At 37.3% G+C, this 27,337-nt stretch overlaps 1 protein-coding gene and 1 long non-coding RNA gene across 7 annotated transcripts in view; one reads left to right on the forward strand and one right to left on the reverse strand.

The window, feature by feature from the left end:
* Positions 1-27,337, reverse strand: part of LOC124180139 (growth factor receptor-bound protein 14-like) — a 297,724-nt gene that overhangs the window by 79,517 nt on the left and 190,870 nt on the right. The gene's annotated exons all lie outside the window — the stretch shown is intronic.
* On the forward strand, positions 7,752-11,717 carry LOC124180144. Its single transcript, XR_006870218.1, has 2 exons — positions 7,752-7,830; positions 11,657-11,717. It is a non-coding gene; the product is annotated as an uncharacterized LOC124180144 (long non-coding RNA).

Here is a 27,337-nt window from a genome sequence, read left to right on the forward strand (position 1 = left end):
ACGTCCCAGCGCAAACTGACAGCCGAGCTCCGCTAGCCGGCTCCTCGTGCCGAGCCAGCAGTCAGCCGGACAAAGATCCGAGCGCTTCCGAGCCCGGCCGACGACGCCCGAACGCCGTCAGTCGGTCAGCTGGCGTCACCGGAGCAACGTCGTCTCGCTCCCTCGCTCGCCTCGGCGATCAGCTGTCCTTGACGCAACGAGCCAACCGATTACCGCTTCGCCTTCCTCCCCCACCGATGCGCGCGCACCAAACGACCCCGCGACTGCTGACAGTCAGCTGGGGAACCCGGCACCGTATATATCGAGATTCGGGCTCGCCACCGTCGGCGAGTGCTCTCTTCCGCAAAACGGACACGGAGCGCTCGGCTCGTTTTTGGGTTATCGCTGTTCTTTGTTTGCTTATTCGCGATCTCGTTTGCGGCGATTTGCTGCATTGTTTGAAAAATCACAGCGGAGCGAGAATCTCTGCCCTTGTTTTTTTTTTTTTTTTCTTTCTTTTTTCTTCTTTTTTCAAATTATCTTTGTTACGATCATCTACATACCGAAAGGATGTGTTTCGGGGACAGGGAATCAAATCGGATCGCTTTGAAAACAAATTTTGGATAATCGATCGATTTTCTCGCGGAAATTCTTATGATTCTGTTCTCATAAATCATCTCCGTGCTGTTTTTAACAACTCGAGTTTCTCAACTTGGAGCGAAATCTTGGCTCAGCTGTTTCTAAGCTGTGTTCGATAATGCATATGTAACGCACATTTTACGCCTGGCAATAAATCGGAAATTGATTAACCGATTCGGATAAAACCCAGTCAATTTGTTTGCGTTCGTTTAAGTCGGAACTGGTCAGATTTTGAGCAATATCGAAAAGTCCTTTTGTATAAAAATTATCATTTTTGCAGAAAATGGTAAGAGGTAAAAAAAATTTCTTCCCGATCACAATCGAGCTTTTCTGCTTGAGATTATCTTCAAATTTTACACGCCTTAAAATTTGCCGATATTACGAAACTCCAGTTTCACTCGTGCAAAAACTGAAAATTTTATTTCTGGTTGTTTGATAAAGCGGCGAATAAGAAGAGAGAAAAAAAAAGAAAAAAGGAACAAAGCGAGAAACACTTTACCTAATCAAAGTCACTCGCCTTATCTCGCAACTTGGATGATTAATTTAAGAAACATTTTTTTGTAATGCCTCATATTTAATCTCACGATGATCGTTATAAAACCGACTGTAAGGCAATTTTTATAAAAAAACATGCTTGAATGATTTACATTTGAGGATACGTAGAAAAGTAAGAAAGATGTTTCTCTTTCCCACTCCCTTCTCGTTTCATTCCTCTGTTTTTCTTATCTTTCTTTTTTTTTTTAAATCGAATGCAATCACTCAAAATTAAAATCACTCTTTATCTTTTTTTTTTTTGTTTTTTTTTTTTTTGCTGGGAAAATATTATGAAATTAGCCATTGTTTGATAGCTGGCTGGTTAAATTCCGGTCATCCTCAGCAGTTTTTTTTTTTTTTTTATCCTACCGTTTTTGTTCAACGGATGAAAAGGAGCACAAGTCAATTCAGACGTTCCGATCTTCCCCGAGCATTTCTAGTTGGGTTAGGTTAGGTTAGGGTTCGGCCAAATTGAGGCCTGAAAAGAGATCATGCTAAATATTTATGATCCACGTTTATACGCACGTACGCATACATACGTACGTACATACCTATATATAAATATACACACACATACATTCCAATCGTGGGCAGCCGCTATCGAATCTCCCGATTTGAATCGTTACATTTTTTTCAGCAGTTTGAAATTTGTCGATAAGATCGAACTTAACGGAAGCCCGTGCGAGAGTAAATATACCTATGTACCAATCTATGTGTTACATAAGTGAGTGAAGAATCGGGTCCTCTTCTTTTTTTTTTTTTTATCTCTGATTTAAATTACGTATTCTGGGTCGTTTGAGCCCCGGGAAAGATAAAAAAAAAAAGAAAAAAAAAAAGAAAAAAGACGTCCGCGGCTGATTTCACCTCTGCTTTTTCACCAAATACATTTTCCCGCCGTCGTTCTTCTAGCGGTTTTTTTTTCTTTTTTTTTTTTTCTCCTCCTTTCAACCGCAATTAATTTTCACCGAATATCCGCGGAGTCGCGGTTCGTGAATCGAATCCGATAAGAGGCTTTACGTTTTTCGATTTCGCAATCGATTTATCCATAATAGGCCTGCAGATTGTACGAAAATTCACACCTTTCTGCCTGTATTTATTCATTCGTTCATTCATTCGGTCAATTTATTCGGTACCTTTCAGCCAGAATGAAAGGACCACACGACAGCTGGAGGAAATTCATATTACACCTGAGGGAAAATTGAGATAAAAATTTTTCCAGTACAATACAAAGAACGGAAACGATTCTTGCGATTTTTATGTCGCCTCTTCAAGTTCACCCTTCAAGCTTTTTGACATTTTTCAATCGAATCTCGAACAAATCCCGACTCGGAAATCGGATTTCGCGAACTAGTTCATTCCTTGCTAAAAATCCCCCAAAAATAAAGAAAATTCGATCCCTTCGGTAAAAAATATTGCCTTCTTCTTAAAACGATCTGATAAAAACGAAAAAAAAAGAAAAAAAAAAAAGAATATCCTCCTTTCCAGCCCTCCCCAGTTATCCAATACGTTCCATCGTAATCGAAACGGAAAATTTTTCGACTCGCGAGAGTTTGACGTTAAAATAAAATGTCACTTTTCCAGAAACAGGATACTCCTTTATTATTGTTGTTATTATCGTTATTATAATTTTTTTTCTCGACCCTCCAGTTTCTCCTCTATCTTGACATGCGACGCCTGGGGATGTTCGACGTGTTGCGAAATTTTTGGTACACATATAAAGAAACTTCATCGAGTTTATCCGTGATGGCTCATGCCTCGCGGAAATTAAAAATTTTTTTTTACCGTACAAGGAAAATAACGGCGATGCAACGATAATGAATAAATGGAATAAAGAGGCGATTCGTCGCCAAATGAATGCTGGTGATCTGAAACTTTTCGTCCATGTTTCAGCGATCGATTAATTACGTCACGGGCTTCGGGTGAACGGAACGGATGAATGAACGCGCGTCTTTGCCGAGTATGACGAGCGTTTAAGTACCGTTTACCGACGAATCATTTTCATCCGTTAAATTTCACTTTTCGTTTAAACCTACTTTGGTAAAAGCAAGCACCTGTAGCAGTCGGCTGTACAAAGTAATTCGAAGCATGATGAATATTCATTAGATTAAACCTGGAAGGGTGTCGAATTTTCGCGGTTTAAACTTCCAACAAATTATAACAGTTGAACGTATAAGACTCGCACTTCGTAAGATTTTCATTATTTATGATAACCAAGTTTCGTAAGCATAAATTTTTACACTTAAGATTTTCACAATTTTCGACAAATTTCAGAGAAAAAAAAAATTCAAAAAATTCTAACCCCTATAAAAATTGCGTATAAATCTGAAGACATTTGCAAAAATTTCACGAAGTTAATCGAGGCAATTTTCAAATATTGTATGGTATACAATATTGTGTACAAGACTCGATGAGATTTCAGGAAGTTCCGAGATTTCTATTTCATTTCTTGAAGATCTGAAAAATGAGCTTACGAAATTTTCAAATGTTTCGTTAGTCTCGCAGAAAAGGAGGCCCGAGCTGCGGCGAACGGAATACGAAATACCAAAGTTGGCCAAAGTTTTGCGGGCGATGTCTTTTGAACGAAGTGTTTAAATCCGAAACACCCGAGGCCTCGGTAACAATAACTCATTAAAGCCGTCGAGTGTCGTAGAGAAATTTCAGGGATCCTGTTTCTAAGGGCGTCCTCACGATATACGTAAATTAGACATTTGCCGAACGTTAATTAACGTCAAGTAACGTTGAACCGAAAAATAAAATGATCAATCTTTCACCACGACGATGACTTTGAAGGTGGTTGAATTTTTGGAACGTAACATTTCTTTCGCTTTCTTATGCGATTTACCGAATTTCTGTATTACTGTTCGTGTTTTTTTTTTTCAAATTTTTTTTTCAATCATTTTTAACGAGAAAAAAAAAAGAAGTCAGTCAGCTTAACTTTTTCACAATGGTTGCATTATTTAGGAACCAAAAGAGTCTCAAAAATTCCTTAGCACAGGTTAAAGCCACGAAATATCGGAGACGAGAGGAAAAAAAAAAAAATTGGTCGAAGGGCTCCAAGTCTATCTGATTCTTAATTCTCCCGCTCCAGAGACTTTTTCAATCGGACTGTACACCTGACAGGTACTTCCTTAAACTTCCTCGGCCCTTCGGCCCTTCGGCCCCTCGCTTCTACGATCCCTCGAAAAAAGATGCGCCCGTCACTGTCTCTGACGACTCGAGAGACCAATTCAGCCCTTTTGCCAAGCCACGCGTTTCCTCGGCAGGATCAAGCGCTGAGCTTAGTTCTGACAATGAACGTTTCCCAGAAAGGCGATCCTTATTAATTGCTTGATTTAGATCGTTATCGAGCATGACTAGTTCATTCCGTTTCCGGACGACGATATCGCGAAATTTTCACAATTGTGCGTGCGAATCGATCATTTCCAGTCCTTGACTATTTTCATTTTTTACCACAATCGAAAAATGCGCAAAATGTTTACGCGTACCTCGTATTTCGTAATTCCAACGATATTCAAACAGTTTATTTAACGATACCTGTTTTACACAATTTTTCTAGTTACCACAGAAACGAAATTTTTCTCAGTGTAGAAAAACATTGGAACGGTTAAAAAATACCAGAGTTTTATAGTTTTTAACGTTCCGACAATATAAAATCTTATCTTTATTCTTTATTTTTGTTAGAAGACAGGGATCATGTCATCGTCATTCGTCGTCATTCGTCATCATCGTCATCATCGTCATCATCATCAAATAATATTGAAAACAAGGGGTGTATTTTTTTCAACGCTTTTTTCTCCTCTCTCGACTCCTGATTCGGACCGTGGGTCGCATTAATCCTTAATCTTCCTGCTCGACGATTTACGAACGTTTCAGGAGTGGGCGAAAAGGATCCGGAAGAAAGCTTCTCGCCCTTAAAGCCGGACGCACGGAGCCCGCAGGGCAACCAATTTTCCTTGTGTGTATTCGGCATTGAGCGGATCGAGAAGAGAATTCGTGTAACGAGATATCTACTCAATAACGTATCTTCGCCTCCTCAAATATTGGCCACCGTAATTCCGTGGAAACATTATTCACGCCGGGTTGAACAGATTTTTGCAAAGAAAAAAAGAAAAAAAAAAAGAAAAAAAGCACGGTTATATTTTCAGCGTAATTGTTCTTGTTCTTCTTTTCTGCTTCTTCGACTTTCTCAATTTGCGCAATTAAGTACTCGATTGATTTCCCAATTGGTTTCATTTTGCTTAGGGGGGGTTTTTTTTTTTTTTTTTCTTTCTACAAATACCGAAAAAGAAAAACTATCATATCCAAAGTACGACGAATGAATCGCGATGAATTTTGTAAACTTAGTTGGGGTTTTTATTCGAACCAAAACTCGGGTATAATTTGCGCCCTTCAATTATGCCCGGCAAACAACGGAAAAAAATCACTTCGGGTATAACGGCAATCAAAATCTCGTTTGATTGATTTACAATTAATCTCCGTCTTCGCGGGCGGTGTCTTGAGAAATCTGAAAACTCTGAATTCTCCGTTGAAATTCAAAATAACCACTCGTTCCGCAAGTCTACGTATATTAAGACTGACATAATTAAATGAATCTTGTTTCGATACTGAAACGAGCTTGAGAATGTATCGAACGTGTATGGTTCGATCAAAAAGCCGCGAAGATAAAAACATGACGTGACGCGAAGGTTTTAAAAATTGCAAGTGAAATTGATCGAGTAGAATTTTGTTGAAACGATGTTACCTTTACGCTGAAAAAAAAAAATATATAAAAACCATAAATTTCAGTTACAATATCGCGATTATTGACGACTTGAAGATGTCCAATTATCGAATCAATTCAAAAATGAAAAACCGCATCGTTTGACCGATATTAATGAACTACGGCTCATTTTGCGAAGAATGAAATTTTTCACACTGCAGATTTCCAACTGTCGTTTTTTTTTTTTTTGTTTTTTTTTCTGCTGTTTTACCGTTTGTTTGTCGCGTTGTTTTTTTACCTCAACTTTCCCGGAATATCCGTTCCGCGCTGTCGAAAAACGAGAGAGAGATTTGTTCATTTATTTATTTATTTATTTTTTTTTTTCTTTCCCTCGAAACGAGAAATTTCGGGCCAATTTTGGGGAGGATTTTACATCAGGGTTTAACGAGCAGCGGTCAATTAGGAAGGGTTCAGGGCACTCTCTCGCCCTCTTCCCTTCGGACCGTCAATCCTAATTTGCGAACAAAGGAATTCGGCCGAGATGTCGACGCCGCCGCGGTTCCGTAGGCAGGCATGTATCGATTCCACAACCAGCAGCGGAACCAGAAGCAGAAGCGGAAGCACGTCGGTGAACAAAGGAAGCGTCGCGACGTCGCGACGACGACGCTGATGGCGCTAAATGCAGCGTCCTAGCTTCGGCTGAACAGTCAAACCATGACACCGGCCGGTGAAAATTTTGGGGGATGAAAAGCCGTGGAGGATGAACACCGAGACGAAAGATTCGTTCCCACTGAATTGATAAATGTTTTAAACGAAAGAAGAAGAAACAAAAAAAAAAAAAAAACATAAGGGAAGTTTTTGAGAACTTTTTTGTCAATTTTCCTACCGTTTGAACAGTGTTTTGGTGTTTGATGGAAAAAAATTGAATAAAGCTGCGGAAAAACAAAAAATATTCGACCCATCGTGAGCACAGTTTTGAAATTTTTGGAAAGGAAAATATAGTTTTTGAGAATTATTTTTGTGAGGATTTTGAGAATGTTCGTTTTCAAAATCAGTTTTAATACTTTTAAATAACTTAACCGGTTATTGAAAAAAAAAAAAAAAAAATCCAAGGTACTGTTTCTGCGTCGGGACAGTGGCGGAAATTTTTTTAAATAAAATCTAACACGATGAGACTTTCGGACGTTGGTCGGATTCGATTGGAATTCCCTATATATACTGGTTGTCAATTAATTAATATCTCGTCGCTTCGAATGCGTGAATCTTGTTTCAAGTTACCAACTTTTGCAAGTATAATAAAATTCTTTTAATTTTTAAAATTCTTCAAATTTCTTAAAAAAAGAAAAAAAAGACTCCTAAAAACAGGTATAATTTTAGAACGTCCACGCGATGTTCGAAACGAATGCTGGACTCAAGGTGTCCGAGTATTCGAAATTTTGTAACAGTATCCTGTAAAAATGTTCTTCGAAATGACGTCGGACTTGAAAAATCAACGCAGCGTATCTTTATTGCGCTTACGACTCCATCCGGAGTCTGGAAAGCTGGATTTTGTAAAAACCACAGTGCCGTCCCGGCCTTGTTTGAAGACGAGTGAAAAATCGGCGCAAAGCTTGACGATATTTAAATATACTCAGGTACAACGAGAGGCGAAATCCTTTGAAAATTGAAAATTCCGCGTAGAGGGAAGCGAAACGCCTCGTTCTCGAGGTGAGCGAGTATTGTTGGCTTAAACGACAAGTACCTACAAGGTATGCGCGATAATATTTGCTCAATGTTAGCAGGCACGCGATGCGTCACCGTTGACACAAGCCGAGGAGGCTAGACGAGCTGGTTCGACGCTATGTGGGTTATGCCAACATCATCCATCCTCTCTCTAGGAGCGTTAATTACACTCAAATATTCCTCACGATACCAGGAAAAAAGTCTATCCGGATCGCTGGGAGTTGCTCAACGCACTGAGGAAAATTTCATTCGTTACGGTATCTAGAAAAATTGAGCAAAACGGGTGTCGTTGAATGAACTGTTCGAACGTCGTTGGAATCACGAAAAACGAGCTACGCCTAAACATTTTTGCGCTATCGTCGAACCCGTTTTTGGCAATTCCAACGCAAAACCGTTTCGATTCGTTGGCAAGTGATTTATTCTTCGTTTCCAATCATTTCCAATGATTTTCAGTCATTCTGTCCAACCCTAAACACCTCGGTGATCGTCGGAAATCGGTACAAAGATTGGAAATATATGAAAATCCCGTGACGGATTTCGAATTAAGGGAAAAAAAAAAAAAAGAAGTTACAACCAAAGAAAAATTTCCATTTTTCGGTATGGAAATAGTAAAGTAATATAATGTGCGATGATTTCTCCGTGACGTTATTACCGATGAAGTGTTTTCGCAATTGAGATTTGACGTTTCGGTTAAGAAAAAAAAAAAAAAAAGTTTTTTTAATCACGGGTAAATTTTTTATTTACATTCGTCCCGATGTAACACTTCGGTCAATCTTTTCAAGTTTTCAAGTTTTCCTTCGTCTTCATCGCGTTTCGGTTTCGTAAAATTTTTTTTTTTTTTTTTTTTTTTTTTACCACACGAAACGTATCCAATAAAAATTTGATTTCTTATTCGAGGTTCTGAATTTGTTGCGTGTGTAGGACAAAAAAAACAAAAAAAACAAAAAAAAAAAAATTGTATATTCTACATAGAAATAAGAATATGATGGAAATAGAATATATATATATATATGTGTATATATATATATATATATATATATATAGAAAGAAAATGTAAAACAACCGTAACGGAAGAAACGACCGGCTGTGTCTCCAATAACGCCACACACACAAGCACACGTACACATACACGAGGGCATTATGCATCACGGGATGTTTACGAAATTTCTGTGTTTTTCCCATCAGCCTGGCTGACTGCAGCCCCCCTCATCCCCCCTCTAATTTATGCGCTCTTATGTATGTACGGGAATTGGTGTATATGTGTATATATATATGTGTGTGTGTGTACAGTTTTCCGAGCTAGGCCCGAAAAACTTGTCTCGTAAAATAGATCGAATAACTTTCGCTCGGTTTGATGGAGTTTTTCCCTCGCATAGACACACACGCACGTCTCCGTTAACGTACGTATGTATGTATGTGTGTGTGTACGTATGCGTACGTATTCTCGGGCCTAAGAAGATTTCTTTCGCATATGCAGAGATGCGACGAAACTGCGAGAGACTGCGCCGTGAATTGAATGGGAGTCTGTTATTGCACACACACGCGCACGCTGTTACGGAAACAGGTATACGTACCGGGACAATCTCTTGAAACTTGATAAATCAACCGCGCATGCGCGAGTTTTGTCGGCTGGCCAACCCGAGTTTCAGCTGTCGAACTCTTTCTGCCGGCGATGCGGTTGATACGAATTTTCGAGGTTAGAATCTCGAATAATCGAGGCAGCGACTCGGAAAGGTTTCGGAAGCATTTGTTGTCGGGTCGGAAAGTCGATTCTTCAAAGAACGCTCGGAATTCAACGCTTACGCTCTTTGAAAATTCAAACGTAGACATTTTGCGTAGGTTGGCACGCCTGCGTCGCGGACAAAAACATCGCTGCGTGAAGATTTCGCTGACCAATGAGATTTAATTATTTGGCGCATGCGCGGTTGATGTTCAACTATCAAGACATTGTCCCTGTGTATATATACGTATGTATATACATATATTAGAGTGTTTAAAAAAAACCGACTACTTTTTTTTTTTCGAAGAACATTGAAAAATCTTTCGAGTGTCCCTCAAAAATGACCTCGGTAAAATATGAGCTCTTAATATTGATATTTAGAGGTGGCGATTCTCAATTTTCTATTTCCCATTTAAATAATATGGAAAAATTTTTTTATCAAATTTAGAATTTTATTGCTCGAAAACGTATCAGTGTGAAGATATAAACAAAACATATTCTTGTAGGAAATTTTACGCTCTACAAAAAAGATCTGAATAAAGATTCGCGTAAGGTAAGTCGTTTCGGAGTTATCAGGCCTCAAACGTCGAACCGTTTGAAATAATGATGTTATTAATCTATAAATGCTACAAAACTGACTCATATCGTTGATTAGCGAAATTTATTAATTAACATTTCATTGGAAGTCTATAGTTTTAATTTTAAAATCAATAATATTGCGTATTTAAGTGATATGAGTCAGTTTTGTAGCATTTATAGATTAATAACATCATTATTTCAAACGGTTCGATGTTTGAGGCCTGATAACTCCGAAACGACTTACCTTACGCAAATCTTTATTCAGATCTTTTTTGTAGAGCATAAAATTTCCTACAAGAATATGTTTCGTTTATATCTTCGCACTGATTCGTTTTCGAGCAATAAAATTCTAAATTTAAAAAAAACATTTTTCCATGTTATTTAAATGGGAAATAGAAAATTGAGAATCGCCACCTCTAAATATCAATATTAAGAGCTCATATTTTACCGAGGTCATTTTTGAGGGACACTCGGAAGATTTTTCGATGTTCTTCGAAAAAAAAAAAAAAAAAAATAGTCGGTTTTTTTGAAACACTCTAATACATATACATACGACGATTTTGGCAAATTCGCTTCATTCGCAATTCTCTCTCTGTACATATGTCCGTTCGTGTGCGATTCGGTATTTATGCCAAACGTAGAAAGACAAGCGATGGGAGATTTCGCCGGTTACGGTTATATGAGAAAACTTTTTCCACCCCTCGCGATGCACGTAATATATTTTTCTACGTATCTATGCACGTGTGTACGTGTATTTGGTATATTCTATCAGAAGAAAAATAGGCGAATTTACATACGGCATACAATTCCCTGGATGCAGACCTGCAGGAACCTATTTCTAATGCTTACTATACAGATTCGCATATTTATTTGTGTGTTTGTGCCGTTTAACACATGTAAACTCTACTATACTTACGTATATACGTATGTATCGAAGTTTTTAGATTAAAGACGTTTTCCCCGATTTATATATGTATATAAATATACATCTACGTACATTTATGGGATAATACAAGATTTTCAGAAAATTTGATAAAAATTATTTTTGACCAATTCAGAAAGCAACGCAATTTTTTCCCTTCGCAACTTTTCTCCCAAATGCACGATTTTCGAGTTACGGAAGATGAGATTTAAAATACCCACTCCTAAACGGGGGGTGGATAAGATATGAAAAAATTTGAAGACTTATATTCGATGGAGTGAAAGTGAGAAATAAATCGGCGACCAAATATGGACAACCTCACGCACGATTTGATCGAAAATAAATCCGACTGGTTTAATGCAATCCTTTGACGTCTGTTAGAATCGATTTTTCGCAAAATCACAAACGCGAATTATATCTTACCGAAACATTCGTGACGAATTACGAACGGTAAATTATCGCAAAAATATAAACCAACAGAAACAAGCGACGCGCATCTTGTAAAAGCTAAGCTCTGAAAATTTATGCGTACGAAAAGAGTAGAAAAAAAAAATAACATTTCTCTTTTTTTAACTACATCGTATTGCGCGTGAATAAATTCCGAGATTAAATCAGCGATATCCATTATTTTGATTTTATATTTATACGCCTGAACGTGAAAAAAAAGTGTTTAAATCAATGACGTTAATTAATTGGCAGAAGTCTTTTCAAAATGTTATACCTAAACTCGTCTCGCATATAACGATCGAATTATTACAGTTGGAATCGATTGTTTTTTGTTATCTTTTTTGGTTTTATCCTTTTTTTTTTTTTTATTTTTGGCATTCACGTCTTTTGATTTTCGTTTAATTCTCTGTTACAGGAGGATTCACAACGACAACTAAGCAGACGCAAGATGAGGAACGAAAATATTGATCGTGGTGGTAAAAACCATAAAAAGAACAACAAAAATCTGGGGTGATTGAAAAATTACGTATAATGTACATTACATATTGTATATTATATGCATAAACTACAGTTTGGAAATATATTTTTTCTCTTTTTCGAGAACTGTAATTTGTACAAGAATGAAGGCTGAATTTTTTTTTTTTTTTTTTTTTTTGTAGGTAATATATATATATCATTATTGCTATTATTAGTACACGTATCGGAAGAAAGAAAAATTGATGAAACGAACGAAGATCGTGCGAGATGGAAGAGAATGTTCAAAAGAACAACATCGATGGTACGGATATAAAAAAAAAAAAAAAAAAAAAAAAAAAATAATAATTCTTGAATCATTTATTCAATGTGTAAGAAAAGAATTCGTTCCACTCGCGAATTGCTTCTTTTCATCACTGCATACGTTGAATAAGAAGAAGAAAAAGAGAGAAAAAAGAGGAAAGTAAGACGGCATCGTAAGACGGTGAGAATAAAAACGAGAGAGAGAGAGAGAGAGAGAGAGAATGATTGAAATAAATTGCGTACGTCTGAATGCAATTTTTTCGCACCATATATATGTACACACACACACACACATATATATATGTATACACATGTACGAAGCATGAATTATACACGCACTCGAGAGGCGTCGATATGTTTAATTTCACGTCATTTCGACACAGCTGCATATTCAATTAGTTTTTATACGCTGCAACGCTGCCGCGGCTGACCGATGATATTGGTATTAATATCAGTTATAAATCGGCTATCGCGAAGCAAATTTGCACTGGTCGGTAAAAAGAATAAAGCCAAAGATGAGAAAGAACAAGAAAATAAAAAGAAAAACAAAAAAACAAAAAAAAAAAAAAAAGAACACGCAAAATGAAAAGAAATTTATCATCGATATTCTCTGGTTCCAGAAACATAAACACATACACGTACAAGGAAATAAATCTGTGAATTCAGAGGTGAAATATCGACGAATATTTATTGTGTAATAACTCTTGAACACCGGGAGAAATTTTTAGTTGCAATTAATACTAGACTACGCTCCTCAAGTATTTTAATTTTATTCGGATTCGAAATAAAAAATAAATTGGCCTCTGCATGTGATCATAAAATTTACAAGTACATGTCTGAGTGTTAATTTTTTATAATACGATAAATTAAAGATCGGTGGAAGAATAAATCGATGTCGTGGAATTGTTAGGTTTGGAAAAAAAAAGAAAAACGAATCACTATTTAGTCAACTAAGCAAACAGATTTAACGTTTTCGGAGTCAGAAGATTTTATCGATAGGTAAATAATCACACTAACAATAAATAGTAAGTTGTACCGAACTTTGAATAATATACACTGGGAGAAATTTTTATTTCCGGTCACCGCTCGGTCCTCGACTATTTTCATTTTTTACCACAATCGACAAAATATTGTTCTAGGTAGAAAATGAAATGAAGTTTTCTAGCCGTTACCGGAAAGTCTAGTATCCGTTGCTATTCTTTCTCGTTACGATCACTTTGGCTATATTTTCTTGCAACGGTTGCGAAAATTTAACGCTCGTGCGACGATAAATTGACGTTAAGCCTTGTTTAACTAAAAAAAAGTAGAGTAAACCTCAGAAGCTGATTCAGCGTTGCAATAACCAAAAAAGGATCGACGATAGCGCAAAATGTTTAGGCGCACCTCGTTTTTCGTGATTCCAACGATATTCAAACAGTTTTTTCAACGATACCTGTTTTACTAAATTTTTCTAGTTACCGTAACAAATGAAATTTTACTCAGTGTACGTATATCGTAAAAATACTAGCAAATGTTAATACCCGAGCGGAATGCCAGAATCTCTAGAAGCCATTGGCCTCGTCCATTGACCAGGAAGACTTGCTACAAGCTAAAACAAATTCGTGCATACATCACACACGGGCGCAATTTCCGACCATTCCAAGTCGTATTTTTCAAGCAGAATGCGAGAGTTTCTCAAGCTGCTTACCGTATTTTTTAATCGCGGTTTAAACACGTTTATTTCGCACAATGAGATATATACGTCAACGTGTCACCACCCGTTCGGCTATATTTAGAAGCCTCGCACGCGTCACTCCCACCTAATTTGCTTAAAAAGTTTCGCGTCGTTAGGTATTCGTGTGCGAAATTATTTGCACGATCGTGAAATTTCCAATTTTCGAATCGTATTATTGGATTCCGCGCGTATAGATGGAATTTGAAACGGTTCACGGAAATTAGAAATTAGAAGAAAAAAAATATTGACAGTCAGGTTCTTTTTTTTTTTCTTCTTCCTCCTTTTGCAGATTCATCAAGAGATTTTATATCCTGTTGGAAAGACGTGGATATTATGTTAATAGAGTTGCGTTCGAGAATAGAAAAAGGAAAACAAATGTCGAAAATGGTATAATCGGATGGGGTTGAAATTCCGAAAGCGCCAAATTCCGAAATACTTGGCGGCGAAACTTCAAGTAATGAAATGAAACTTGAAAGAAATAACAAAGTTTCGATTTGGCGGAAATCCGACGGCTAAAAGTTCCGAAACGAAAGATTCTGAAAGTTCGAGTTACGACAGAGCAAAGTTCCGAAATGTAAAGTTACGATGGAGCAAAATTCCCGAAAATAAAGTTTCGACGAAGTCAAATTTGGAAAATTAATATATCCTCACACAGCGTAGTTTAATCGACGAGTGGGTGTAAAAAAAAAAAACAGAAGAATCGAAAATCAGAATGACCAGGAATTACGAACGTAAAAATATCAAAATCCAAAACAAGAAAAGATCAAAGTGGTGAAATTACACCGAGTCAGAAATTCACAGAACTGAAAATCTTCGATCGCTCGGAATTTCGGTGTTTCGGATACTTAAATTTTCTCATTTTTGCACTTTCGGAAAAAATAATTTTTTTTTTTTTGTCTTTAGATAGAGACTTCCATTCGTTTCATTCTTATCGATATATTTGTGACCGACTTGCGAATTACGCCACGGAATTAAATATATTTCACGGTGTGATATCTCTACGCCAATATTACCTACAGGTGTAAAAGCAGATTTATTTTCTTTTCTCAAAAAGAAGAAAAAAAGTCAAGCACCAAAATTTCCAATACGCCGTCTAATCAGCGCCTTAGTTACGGTTTCCCTAATGTTCGGTTTTTTACTGACTTGGCACTGGTAACGTTATACGCACGTGTTAAAAAGGTTTTATGCTCGTAGTATTAATTGCAGTAAAAGAGAATCTCTGGAAGCCGGTCCAAAAAGTCGAATAATAAGAGAAAGAGGAAAGAAAGGAAAGAAAAAAAAAAAGGAAAAAAAATAGGACGAAAAGAAGAGAACTGTAAAGCGTGCAAGGATAACAGGTATTTAACAGGGATGAAGAAATAACCCGGAGGAAAATCGTCTCTGTGGTTTATAAATATCCCGTGTATAATACGACTGTAAGGGTGGTTCCAGCATTCGTGCAGGAATATCTTAACGTAAAGTTACACGGGGTTTGAATAAAAACAATATGAGAAGAATAGAAAAATAAAAAACCGAATATATTCAATCGTTCCTCAGCTTTTTCCTTCGCGTATATTATCGATAAAGAAGAAGAAAAAAAAAAAAACCGCGCGGCGGTGTATTATATAAAAGAAATATTATAAAAGGAGAAGCCGGAAAATAGGAAGACGGCTAGAAGTGTAAGAACAAGATAAAATAAAGGACAAAATAACGACGAAGAAAAAATCGAGGAAAAGAAAAACAAAAATAAATAAATAAAATGATGTCGAGAGAAGAAGGAGAAAAAAAAAAAAAAGAACCGAATTATTTGGGAACAAGAATTTTCCGCTATCCAAACTCCTCCGAGTCCCAATCCCGCCTTATTTCCCTCCTCGTCGCGATTCGTCCCTTCGTCGTATCTTCCCTCCCTTTTTACGAGGAGCCTGCTTCTTCGTTCCCGTTCCACTGACGGAGTTTTTATTTGCCGAGGAGAGGGAGATAAAAGAGAGAGAGTTTCGCCACACTCGCGGATCGCGCGCACGTTCAATTCCGCCCCGTCTGAAGGACGAGGCACAGAGAAGGGTCATTTTCAATTAAGAAATTTACTACACCCGTCGAGCACCCTCCACGTGAAGTTAACGTCCCTTACAAAGGAGCCTAGACGATACGGAGAGGGACGAGTTTACTGCCTGCCGAATAACCGGAGGAAAAGTCCCCCGCTAAGATACCCCGTTAAAAACGCGTCGGGTTGAAAATTAAACGGCCTTGCCGTTGACGACAAAAATAATATACCGGGACGATCTCTTGAGACTTGATAAATCAACCACGCATGCGCGAGTTTTATCGGCTGGCCAACCCGAGTTTCAGCTGTCAAACTCTTTCTGCCGGCGATGCGGTTGATACGAAGTTTCGAGGTTAGAATCTCGAGTAATCGAGGCAGCGACTCGGAAAGGTTTCGGAAGCATTTGTTGTCGGGTCGGAAAGTCGATTCTTCAAAGAACGCTCGGAATTCAACGCTTACGCTCTTTGAAAATTCAAACGTAGACATTTTGCGTAGGTTGGCACGCCTGCGTCGCGGACAAAAATATCGCTGCGTGAAGATTTCGCCGACCAATGAGATTTAATTATTTGGCGCATGCGCGGTTGATTTTCAACTTTCAAGAGATTGTCCCGATATGTATGCATATACACACACAGAGTGAATTTCTCACGACGACGGAATGATTCGTCGTTTGCTAAAATTCAATGCGCATGCGCTACGATTCGAGTGTAGTTGTTTGCCAGGGTTACCAACCGTCGTTAAGGGAAACTCAAAAATTATGACAGTTGTCACTGGCAGCTTTCAACTTACTCTTTTACCTGAAAAAGTTTCAACAAAATCGTTGAATAGTTAAGGTCAAAATTCGTTGATATGACACGGAATACCCTGTACACAAAATTTTTTGATTACAGGTTTAAAACTGATTTTCATTTTATACCCGGAATTGTATATTTAGATTACGATGAAAAATGAAAACAGCTTAAAGAACTATATAGCTGGTGACGACAAATTATAGAAATTTTTGTCGCTGAAAATTTTACCGCATGGGTTGAAAAATCTCAGTTTCGTTCTAAAAAAAAAAAAATAGTCAACATTTTCCTATTCCTCAAATTCGATGTATGTATAGACTTTTTGATTTTGCGACCTAACAAGTATCAAAAAAAAAAAAAAGATGCAACATTTCGGATCCTCTACACATCCCTAAAATTTATAAACAACCCGTTTTCGTCGAAGGTGAATTACGATCGGAATTGTGTCGTGTAAAGCTGAACTTAATTCCGAGAAGCCTATCAGAGGGACAGGAAATTGCGGCTCGAATGTTGGGGGAAAATTTATCGCTTTCCTTCGTAAGTGTAATTAAAATTTTCACTCGAGTAATACATGCATGCGTGATTGAATATGCAAAATATCCAGGGGAAAGGAGGCGAAGGAGTGGCTCGATTAAACCCGCTAAACGCGAGAGAGGGTCGCGTGAGTACCGGCGTTTAAAATTAACAACAGGCACAACGGATTTTTAGTACTTGGTAACGAGATGGAGAAAAAAAAAATAAATAAATAAAACGAAAAGAAAACACGAAAAGGAAAATAAAAATCTTTGGCATATGATTTTACAAATTTTAAAATAATTATAGAGAGAAAAAAGAAATAATCGTTATCAAATACGAAATCAATATACTTTAGGAATGTAATTTCAACCCTAACATAACCTAGAAGACCGATTATTCATCTGTATAAAAAAATCATCAAGATTTAACAATAACAAAAATTCCGTGAAAAATTGGTCCGATTATTATCTGCAACTTCTCTGAGGTGTCCGACAAGATTGAAAAATAAAAAACAAAAAAAAAAAAAAAAAAAAACTAAAAAAAAAAACAAAACGATTTAAATTTCGTAGATTTGATCCGCCATCTTGAAAAATAATGTAAAACGAGAAGGAGAAAAAAAAAAAAACAATCTGCATCCTTACATTGAATCCTGGATAGAAATGTTGGTGACAAATGGTATATTATGAAAGTACGCGAGGCGAAAGGACCGTTCGCCTCCTTGTAGCACAGGATTCTTTATACAACATAGTGAGCTACGAGTTTTTTCACGAAATTGAGGTTTGGGTCGCGTAATGTCAGATCTATCCGCGACGGCGCATGCGCGGAGTGCGGAAAAGACGACTTTCGACACTGCCAGGACACAAAAGTGGTATTTCCAGTACTCCGCGCATGCGCGTTCGTAGAATCGCTCGAGCATCGTGGAAACGAGTACTTTGTGTACACAAATGTTATTTTCGGCTCGATCACGGGACGAATTTCGGTTCCTTTGTCGGTCTCTTCGCGTGCATAGCGTGCGGTGTTCATTGGCTATCCGATGGGTTTACGCATGTACGTAATAATCGGTTGTGCGGAGGGTTTAACGCCGATAAAAGCGCAGGCGTGCAGCCCGGCAGAGCGACGAAGCCTTTGGTGGTTTTGTCCAAGCGCGTTCGTCCCGAAAGCTTGCTAAGCTCGAGGATCGATATGTCCTAGTGAACCCGAATTCACCCCTCGGGGAAACCCTGCGGGCGTTACACACCCGCTGACAATGACCGCCACGACTCGATGGGGAGCGATTATTTCCCTCCGTGGCCAATCGGTATGAAAGTTGAAAAAAAAAAAAAAAAAAAATGTCGACTAGTTTTTCAAGGGTTTATGGGACGTACGGTCGATCATTTTATAATTAGAATCCAGTCTCTCGACTCGTGCAATTCATCCTACATTTTGGGAAATTTCATTGTTGAATGTAACTAGATTAGCTTCGGTAACAATATTCAAAGCTCAGTTTTTCATGATTTTTTTTTTTAGGTTAGACATAAAAATTTTTCACTCAAGGATATCGGTTGGCCAGAAATCGATACTTCCTGTATTAATTTTATCGTAAAATATTCGCACTTGGGTTATAATTTAACGATTATTCTCATATATGTGTAAATTAAAAAAATACTGGAATTATACAATCGAAAGTTCAAAATTTGACCAAAAAAAAAAAAAATAAAAAAAAAAAATTTTTTTTTTCCGTCCCCGTAATCAATATAACGTAAATTATGGTATGATAATAATGATTGAATCGATTTCAAATCACTTTTAAAAATTTGTAATTCTCAGACAGCTTCGATTTCAAATTTTGAAAGACTTAATCACGATATTGTCGTAATTCTTCATCGAGCCTGCGGTCTGTCCGATTTATAATAACATCTCGCAGAGAGCGAGTTCCGATTCTGCGATACGGTTTCGAACTTACGTAACGCAGATGAACTGACGAATAACCGATCGGAATCAGCGTCAATTTGACTAATCGAGCTTAATCAATAATCGATATCGCGATACACGGAGTTCAAGTTACTTTGTATTATATACCGGAGTGACAGAGACAGAGAGAGAAGGAGAGAATCTGCATAGCCGAGCGAATTAAGATCAAAGAATATCGAACAGAGCGATAAATCAGTCGTAATTTATGTGCAGAATCGTAATCCGACAGCTGATCCTTACGAGACCAAAAAACATAAAAAAAAAAAAAAAAGAAGAAGAAGAAGCAAACGAGTAAAAAAGTGAAAAGGACAATGCGAAATAGCAAAATTGTCTTATGTTCTTTAAAGAAAACTCTCGGGAATGTTAAAAATTTCGAGGATAAATTTGAAAGCTGAGTTAACTAATTTACGATTCTCCACCGTGAAACCACCATAAAAAGTTAGTTTAAGCCTAAAGAAAGATTCCGTAAAATGACGAGCGTTCAACGTTACGTGGAAGATCGCACTGGCTTAAATTTTCAGTTTTTTCAGTTTTTTTTTTTTTTTTTTCTTTGGAATTTGCGGAGAAACACGTTTTATCACTTCAATTATTAACTCTTTCCTGAAATTTAAATATTAAACCCAAAAATCACGATCCGTAACACAAGGATGTATCAACCGGGAATCTTAGCCGCCTAAATTAAGAGTTCACATTGCGTTATAACTATTTCACGAGATTGAATTAATGAATGAAAAAAAAAAAAACATCATCGGACACGCTTCTCAAACATCAACCGAATACTTAATATTACCAAGTGTGGCTCTTCTTAGTGACGAACAATTGATATTACGATTGATGTAGGCATCAGAAAAGAAGTGAAAAATTTAAAAAATTTTATTCACGATTCTTCACAAATCATAAAAAATGTATAACAGTCAAAAATCAATTGAGCTTGGATCCTGCGCGCAAATTAGAAAGCTCATCTTTTGCCGGAACCTTTCTTTTAACCTGCGCAAACTTGTTGGAGGGCGCGACGATTAAAAATCGTTAATTATTTTTTTATTTTGTATATTTAACAACAGCAATAATAATAACACAGAGTAAAATGATCGTTCGAGAAACTTTTTTACAAAATTACAGATATTATACATATGCGAAAGCGTTGTAGCTGTCTGTTCGAAATTGAACACCGTTTCCTCCGTTTTGTTATTTCGTTTATCACTGCTTTCTTTCCTCGTTCCTTTTCGTCCGGTTATTTTTTATTGACGCGTATTTCTTCTTCTCTTATTAATATCTTTCTTTCTCTCGTTGGAAGTAAAAAAATAAAAAAACTAAACAAATAAAATAAAAAGCACGAAAGTTTCGGGTGACTGGGTGGATCTTCGATCGATGGATCGATGAAATCGATCGATCGACTCCCGTACCTTGAACGCGCAGGCAGAGATGAAAGGCAAACGTGTGAGAATTATTTACCCGCTGTTTGACCGTGAAATTGAATTGAGAAACGGACTGTCTCATTAATTAACCCCGCGAACCTTGAACGGCGTGTTTTCTCAAGGCGAATGTATAATCTCGATATTTACACAAGAGTGGAGTGAACGATTTTGCCAATTTTTTTTTTTTTTTTTTTTTGCCGATTACGAAATTCGCCAATTTTCTACGCAAGATCTTGACAAATCGAATCAGCCAATTTTTCCATTGTTCGAGAACATCGCGGAGCGGAAAGAAACGGTTACAGAGAAAGGGAATGTAAAAAATTACGATGCGTAATAGAACATTTATAACGTTCATTTATTATCTAAATTCTTCGGAAGTCGAGCAAAAATTAAGATGACAAAGGGGGGAAAAAATTTCTACGTACCATGATCGTCATCCATGTCGTTGTGTCAACTATCAAACTTATCTCGCTGTGATGCGTGACGTCACTATCAGTATGTAATTCGGCCTTCTCGGATTGATAAGATTATAATTGTAATATCAGTGTATACAATGGGGAGACGATTCTTTTTTTTTTTTTACATTACTTTTTTTTTTTTTTTGGCAAGTTTTTTTTCGCAAATTGAAATTCAAATTTTTTATCTATGATATTACCGCGTTTTTGAATGTAGGCTTTAACCAATCTTTACCTTTTGCAAACTTTATTTTACCCAACGATGAGAAACCTCGTTTTACTCAAATGACTTTTCCTTTTTCACAAATTCACTGATACGCTTCTTTTAAATCATGTTTGCACAGCTGAAAGTTCAATGTTACAAAACATTGCGACAAAGTAAGGAGAAATGTTTCGATGAGTTGGTGAAAAAATTATACAGGTCTTGCGATACGTGAAAGTTGCCACTTTTGATTAAAATCGAACCAGTCGACGAGATTTTTTTCCAATTTTGAAGCGACCTGTAACGAATCATCATCGATATCTGACCTTTTTCGTACATTCAGTTTTTCTTCCTTTCCATTTTTGTTTTATTCACGAGTACGTGAAATATGACGAATACCATAAACTTCGAGAAAATCGTATATTAATCATACGAAAGAAGGAAAAAAGTAATAAAATAAAATAAAAAAAATAAATAAATAAAACGTTTCTGCAAGTATACACGAAAGGTGGAAAAAAAAAAGAAGAAGAAGAAGTTCTTCGATCGTGAAAATTTCGAAAAATTCGCAAGACGTGGGTAAAAGGATAAGAAAGAACGAAAAAAAGGAAGAAAAAAAAAAAACAAAAAAAGCGCCGTCACCGATGAGAAATTGCAATTGCGTAATTTTTTCTGCCAATATACTCGAGTCTACAAGGCGGTTCTTTGGAATGTGCATAACGGGAGTTCACGAAGCGTCTAGTTTCTGCTAGTTTTCCAACTTTTCCCCACTTTTCCGTCGCTTCGTCTCCGACTGGTATTTAGTTTTCACCCTATTTGGTGCTCGTTGTTTCAGCGCGATGCTGGTGTCGAGAACTCATCTTTTCCATTCCTTTTCCCTTTCCCGTTCTACCCGACGATTTAAATTTCGCGAACATTTCAGTACGATAATAACACTGTCTTAATTTTGAATATCGGCAAGTTTTCTCTTTTACTTGAAATTCAAATTTTCTTCTTCATCTCTCTCCTCGTGGATTGGATTCTTTTTCTTCTTCTTCTTCTTCTTCTTCTTTTCCTCGTCTTCGACGTCGGTGAATTTACAATCGCGTTCAGCGACCAAGTAACGAGACATTGTGTGTAACATGACATTGTAATAAATCGGCGACTCGCGATTCAGGTCGAGGAATTCAAACGTCGACTTGGCTTTTCTCTCTCTCTCTCTCTCTCGACTGTCTCTCGGGTCAAAGTACGTATATCGCATTGAAAAAAGAATGATAGAGAGAAAGAGAGACGGGCAGAACAAACGAAAGAAAGAGAGAAAGAGGAAGAAAAGAAACGATCGGTTTCAACGGATTGCCGATCGTTATCGATATTTTCTGAGCCGGATTGAAACGGTTCGTTAGATCGGGTCTCATGATAAATCGATCACACGATGACTCCGTCGATAAATGAATCAATCACTATCGTCATACACGCGCATACCCACTGCAGCTAGTCACCGAGTAACCAGCTGCCGGAGCTGCTACCAGCTACCGGGTGATTCGTTTCAATTCGCCAAAATTTTTATTTATCGTGAAAACTTTCACCCGCAAAAACCTGAATTTTTCTAGTTACTGTAACAAATGAAATTTTTCTCAGTGTAGTATATAAATTGGGATAAAAAAACATGCGCCAATAAACTACCCCTGTGTGTTGTTTATTTATTTAACTGTCGTTTGTCCTTATTTTTTTTCATTTGACTAAACGCCGCAAAAATATGCGCAAGAATTTCTGCCTCGCAACAATGTTAACCCTTTCAGTCACAGAAGCCACTGTAGTAACACCCTTTTTTTAATAACTTTGTTCTTTTTATATTCCCTGCAAAATCCTGAATTCGAAAATTTTCCGATGTTTTTTTTTTGTGTGTTATTTAAATGTCAAATGGAAAGAATAGAACAGGCACCTCTAAATATCAATATCGAGAGCTCATATTTGGTTTGATAACTTTGACGTGAGATGGTTAACCGAAACTTTGATGCGCCTGTGAAAAATTTTTTTAGTTTTTTTTTTCTCTACCACGCCCTAATATACCGGGAAAGTCTCTCGAAACTTGAAAATCATCCGCGCATGCGCGAGTTTTATCGGCTGGCCAACCCGAGTTTCAGCTGTCAAACTCTTTCTGCCGGCGATGCGGTTGATACGAATTTTCGAGGTTAGAATCTCGAATAATCGAGGCAGCGACTTGGAAAGGTTTCGGAAGCGTTTGTTGTCGGGTCGGAAAGTCGATTCTTCAAAGAACGCACGGAATTCAACGCTTACGCTCTTTGAAAATTCAAACGTAGACATTTTGCGTAGGTTGGCACGCCTGCGTCGCGGACAAAAATATCGCTGCGTGAAGATTTCGCCGACCAATGAGATTTAATTACTCGGCGCATGCGCGGTTGATTTTCAACTTTCAAGACATTGTCCCGGTATGTATAAACACTAGCTTAAACAGAGATACGTGATTTGGTATAAATTGACATTGACACGTGCAGGGTGACGAAGGTAAGGGATACGGGGGACGTGGACAAGGACCAGGACGAGAAGAGGAGACGGTTCGCCGGATAAGCGGTAGTAGGAGGAGGATTGATGCGAACTACGGAAAATCTCACGAGGGTCGTAAATGCCGCGGACAGGAGCACACGCGTACCAACCTCTACGTACATAACCTGCGTACACGCATGTGTGCGTGCGTTCGTGTGTCTGGGCACAAGGTGGCAAGGCAGGCGAAAGTGACTGACTGGTGTCCTACTACCAGCCGACCAACCCGGGTGTCGTGTCCTTTTCCGCGGTGGTGCGTATATGGCCGTATCAAATTTTATACTACTGGATTCTTTTTTGTGTTTTTTTTTTTACGCCCCGTAAAGTCACACTTATTGCCAACGATCCCCCTGGTCGTAGTCCCGAGGGAGGAGGCTGAGAAGAGGGAGGGAGGGGGGGGGGAGGACACGCGCGGACTCGTCTCCGAAAATGGAAAAAAAAAAAAAAAAAAAAAAAAACGAGTGAAAATTTTACCCGTACCGAAATCCCTCTGTGACCGGGAACGATAAAAGACTGCTTCTGTGGCCCTTACTCACCGAACCGGATTCAACAGCTTCGCTGTGTAACGAATTGTGAGAGATGCTCGAACGAGAAGCTAAAAATACTAAAAAAAATAATGACGACGATGATAATAATAATAACAACAATAATAATAATAATTTCACGTATTATACAATAACGATTGTTTTTGTACCGTTTTTTTTTTCTTCTTCTTCACCTTTTCCTCAAGAATTTTTCCCTTCCCTTGACAAATTCACGTACAACAATCGAAGTATACAAATATCGTAACATCGTGTTGCGTGGAAATATTTATACTTGTTTTTATTTATTTATTTATTTATTTATTTATTTTTTTCACAAGTCGACAAAATTTACTATTATATTGGGGAACATTTGACAACAAATCTATACCCTTGTATGCGTTTATTGCGGAAATTTTTGACAAAGCGGTGTGACAAAATTGCGATCGGTAAAATTGACCGCATTTAAATACGTTGCGTTTCGGTGTTTTTCTTTGTTGGTCAAATCTTTTAAAACAATAATTTGGTAAAATGTAATACAGCAGAACCGTTGCTGATTAAATAAATTACTCGGTAAAGAATAATTAGTGAAAAGTAATTTTTTTTTAAAATAAATGAAACAAAAACCACTCTCCAGCCGTGTTTCGGAGACGTCGGAAACTCTCCGAACGATGTTTGCGAAGTGAAAAAACCCCGCCGTTTCGACGGTACTGAGATTATGAGACGAAAAATTCAACGACGAAGGAATAAAAATAAAATTTTTTCAAATTCAATTCACTCGCTTTTCACTTCGAAAGATTGACGTTTCGTATTAAAAAAATTCAGAAAGAATGCAAACCCGAAACTACAGTTTTACTTTACGTATCTAGTGACGGTCGTCAATCATTATTGTTGTTATTATTGTTATTATTGTGCCGTAAATTTAAGAAATATACATATATATTCAACTTCAACCTCCGGAAATCTTGTTGAATTTCGATTACTTCCTCTTCCTCTTCCTCTTCTTCTCCTTATTCGTTCATTCAAACGTTTCTTTTTCTTTTTTTTTTTTTTGTTTTTAATTTTTTTTTTTATTTTCCAACCACATCCAGCAACGTCCACAGCACGCGAGTAGAGGTACGATGTCCGAAGAGCTGGGAAAAAGATTGGAAAGGAGAGCGAGAAGGGAAAACAAAAAAAAAAAAAAAAAAAAGTAAAGTTAAAAAAAAAAAAAGAAAAAAATCGGAAAAGGCAGTAAGGTGTGTGTGTGTGTGTGTCACACCGCCAGAAAGTCTGACAACCCGGTGATCGCGTTAAGGTTGACACAGTTATGTCATCGCTAAAAACATACCTGGCTCTACGTACACGCATGCATAATTATATATAGAAATATGTTAAATAAATGTGCAGACGAGTGTGCGTGCATATGATACACTTAAATGGGCGCGGGTGTAATTTCACTGATTCGTTTTTACGTGCGGAAGGAAAAGTATGGACAATGGTGTTTTATTTATTTTTATTTATTTTTTTTTTAAATCTTTCTCTCAATCATTTTGTTCATTTTTTCTACCTCTTTGCGTAATTTTTTTTTTGCTCCAACTGTAGAGGTTTCTGGTTCTCTTACGTTTTATCTATTTCTTTTCATTTCTTATTTTCTTCTTTTCCCTCTCTCCCTTCTCTTCGATTTCATTTCTAGGCTATTTCTGTTTTACCGAGAATTCTTAATGACTACGTGACGTTTCATCGCGTGATAGCTAATTCTTCGTAACTAGGTGTATATATGTATATAATAATATATATATTACGCTATTGAAGTTGACTCATTCCGAGGAGGAAGCTGATTTACGCCAAAGTTAGCCACGCACTCACACCACTACATACGTTGTACGTACACGTGTGTGTGTGTATATATATGTACATATATGTTAAATGTGCGATAGGATCGATGATTAACGCGGTGTCGTGAAGCTATAGGATTTTATACGAAATAAAATTGACTTTTACAAATCAGAATGGTATATTTAAAATATATAAAGTTAGATAACGTTTATTAATTTGACTAACGTGCCTGCGACAAAATTTATACCCGACATTAGAATAACTTGTATTCCACTCGATATCGAAGATATTACTTGTACCTTGTACAAGGTGTTGTAAGAAATTAATTTTATACATGAATATCTTTATTATTGCCAACGAATTTCAAATAAACGGAAATCTTTATTCACATTACATGTATGCGAGTTTATAAGTGTAATAAAAAGACGAGGTATGATTTTATACGATGACGTAATTTTTCAGATCCCTGAGCGATCGTTTTATTCCCGATCAAACGAGTATGATCGATTAATTTTCATCACAATCGGTGTTTTTTTTTTTTTTTCTTCTTCTTACTCCCATGAACGAGGCAATGCAATATTAATTCATGTGATCGGAGTATTAATCATCATCGTTGTATTATTTACCAAGTACCTGTTCGATATAAAAAGCGAATGATAAATGCACATTTTCACTTGATATCGAAAAATGCACAGTCTCAAAAAAAAAAATAATTAACGATACGAAATAATCGATTATTTTCTCGCGACTTTTTGCAATCAAGTCGCAATTGTAAATTGCACGGACGGCGAGGTGTCGCAACGGGACTGAATAACAATAAATTGTTACATGTACCCTACGTGTATTGTGGATAATACGTAGAGGCATAACGCGATGTATCCTTGGTGATCGGGTAGAATGAGCAATTGATAAATAACGAGCAAGCAACGTGCAACGAATCGAGCCAAAGGCTATTCCGTACGAAACTCGTTCTTTGCGTACCTCTACGTTTCACAAGTCACGTACATACCTTGTATCCGCATCTGTATTCACACGTGTCACACAAACGCACGTATGTGTGTGTTATAGACTTTGCCAAACGACGTGTGCCTGATGCAGATAAAAACGTCACAAGTTTACGCGTGAAAATATACGCGGTGATGGTAAATTATTCGCAAAGGGAAAAGCTGATGCGTGAGAAAAATCGGCGGGTGGAAAGATGGAAAATAAAAATAAAAAATAAAAACAAAAAAAGTTCAAGATAATGAAAAAATGCGTGGATACTTTTACCACGTGGGTTGAGGATTACGTATTACATTGAATATATATTTATTGTACAACCGAGCGATACTCCGGCGTAGCTCTTGAGGAAAAGAATCGACCCTATAAGGTGAAACATACTC

This window comes from Neodiprion fabricii, chromosome 4, assembly GCF_021155785.1.
Source record: "Neodiprion fabricii isolate iyNeoFabr1 chromosome 4, iyNeoFabr1.1, whole genome shotgun sequence".
In the NCBI taxonomy this organism is placed as follows: domain Eukaryota; kingdom Metazoa; phylum Arthropoda; class Insecta; order Hymenoptera; family Diprionidae; genus Neodiprion; species Neodiprion fabricii.